The sequence below is a fragment of the Pinus tabuliformis genome, chromosome 1_2, assembly GCF_031772625.1.
Source record: "Pinus tabuliformis cultivar Carrire ecotype Pingquan chromosome 1_2, CPIR1, whole genome shotgun sequence".
Lineage (NCBI taxonomy): Eukaryota > Viridiplantae > Streptophyta > Pinopsida > Pinales > Pinaceae > Pinus > Pinus tabuliformis.
Genome location: NC_142298.1, coordinates 1,218,454,339 through 1,218,456,482, shown reverse-complemented (window position 1 = coordinate 1,218,456,482; position 2,144 = coordinate 1,218,454,339). Strand labels below are relative to the sequence as shown.

At 42.9% G+C, this 2,144-nt stretch overlaps 1 pseudogene; it reads left to right on the top strand.

Annotated features, from left to right (window-relative positions):
- The first annotated feature begins 641 nt into the window (after nucleotides 1-641).
- Nucleotides 642-1,697, top strand: LOC149210652 (protein PLASTID TRANSCRIPTIONALLY ACTIVE 16, chloroplastic pseudogene; annotated as a pseudogene).
- The last annotated feature ends 447 nt before the right edge of the window (nucleotides 1,698-2,144 follow it).

The following is a 2,144-nucleotide window of genomic DNA, read 5'->3' as shown; positions in this document are numbered from 1 at the left end:
AACTTGAACGTGCAGATTTGAATGTGGAAACAATTGCATGCAGCTTAGATCTGGCCAGAGGACACCTGCACAAGGAAAAAACAATCAAAGATTAGCAGCCAAGCCACATGCAATCAGAAAAACCAATGCATGCAGCAATGACAGGCCACAGCAGCTCACGGCAGCCATTCAACTTCGAGGTATGTGACTGAAACTCATTCTTCTATTGCATAAATTTAATTTAAAAACTGCATGAATTAATGGAATGGTGGGATTAAGCCACGAATTATCAAGGTTAAGCTGATTGTCTTCTCTAGAACTCAGCCGGCAGTCACGCAGTACACATGGACAGTTGACTCACGTGAAAATTTAAAAAAACAGGAAGTGTTGGCCGTTTGAACTCTAGTGCAACTGATCCAGAAGAGAACATGCAGTTCATGATAGCACTGCAGTCTGCATGTGGCCACGTATGCCTGGCCACTTCACTTCCTCACCACGAATCACGCTGTAATTGAAAAACAGGCTCGGCTGACTCTCACCACCCGCTGATTCATTTGCACCTGCAATGTTCTTAGCCAAAGTACGCGTCCTCTGCTCCTGCAATCTATTAACTTGTCATCCTCCTCCAAGCTTTCTTGGCCATTTTTTTTTAAAACCCACCTATGCAAGGGCGTTCTACAGAAAATGGGTGGGTCTTCTACAGGAAGTATGACACAGCTTTCAAAAGCAGAGAAAATGGATTTTTCATCGACAAATTTGGAGTCCCGAGAAAGATAATTGCTACAGAGGATGCCAAGCGTCTTAATGCAGTAGAATTCAGTTTTGAGGATATTGAATCCACAGCTAAAGCCATCGGAAATGCCAGTAAAGCAGTGGTATCAATAGGACCCACAGAGGATGGACCTAGTTCCAAAGTTACTACAACTGATGCTTTGAACGTTATTGAAGAAGCCAAGCTAGCAAATGTGAATCATATTGTTGTGTTTACAAATCTGATGGAGGGTCTTCAAATGTTCTTGATGGAATCTCTTCATTTTTCAGCAACTTGTTTGGAAAATCAAAAATATCATTATCAGAGCTTACTGAAAGAATTGTGGAAATGGGATTAAGTTACACTATCCTGAAGGCCAGTTCCACAGATGATTTTATTTCAGATAAAGACTGCAACCTTGCTCTTAAGGCGGAAGGAAGTGCAGACGTAAACAACAAAGTAATCAATGCAAATTCAGCATTGCATTCCATGGTTTAAGGTTTCAAAGACACAAGTTGCATCTGTGGTAGCTGGGGTTTTCGCAAACACTTCCATCTCAGAGAACAAGACTATTGATGTTGCAGCCAGCCCTTCTGCACCTTCTCTACCAGTTTATGAGCTTTTAAGTGCCATTCCAACAGATGGAAGAAAGGAAGTTTTCACCGAGGCCCAAGCGAAAGCCAAAGCTGAAGAAGAAGAGCACATAGCTGCAGAAAATTCACGCAAAAAAAAATAGGAGCTTGCTAAACAACTTGAAGCAGAAGCAAAAAGGCTTGCAGAAAAAGAAGCTGAAGCCACTAAACTCGCTGCCCAAGTCAAGGCAAGTGCTGCAACTACTTCATTCAATTATTTTGCAAGCAAGGCTAAAGCATTCGGTGTAGATATTTTTGGGGCAAGGCAAATGATGACAAGTTGGTGGCAAGCCAGAAAAGCACAACCCTACAGATGTATTCAACAACATCAGTGATTGGAACATTGGCATTAAACCAAGCTGCCAAAACAGAGGGGGACAAAACCACACTAACACCCAGGGAGAAAAGACTACAGAGCAGGATGGAAAGGACTGAAAAAGCCCACATCAGTGAGGGCACCTCTAAGGTAGCCACAGCCAAGCTGAAAGGAAAATCACCCCCAGCCAAGCAAGCAAAATCAGAGAAAATTGGTTCAGCAGGAAGTTAGCAGACTGTTTCTACAGGAAGACAGAGAACTGTTTCTACAGGAAGTTTGGAGAAAGGGCAGTAGAAGGAGAAATTGGCCGAGATTTTAGCTAAGGAGGCCACCAGGGCCATCAAAGATGAGGAGAGAGATTGGTTGCTCAGAGGATGAGCAACACTTTCAGTAGGGGGGTGATGATGAGCCCAAAAAATGGATAATTATTTGGGCTCATTCAACCTCCTAATTTGACTTAATCCAC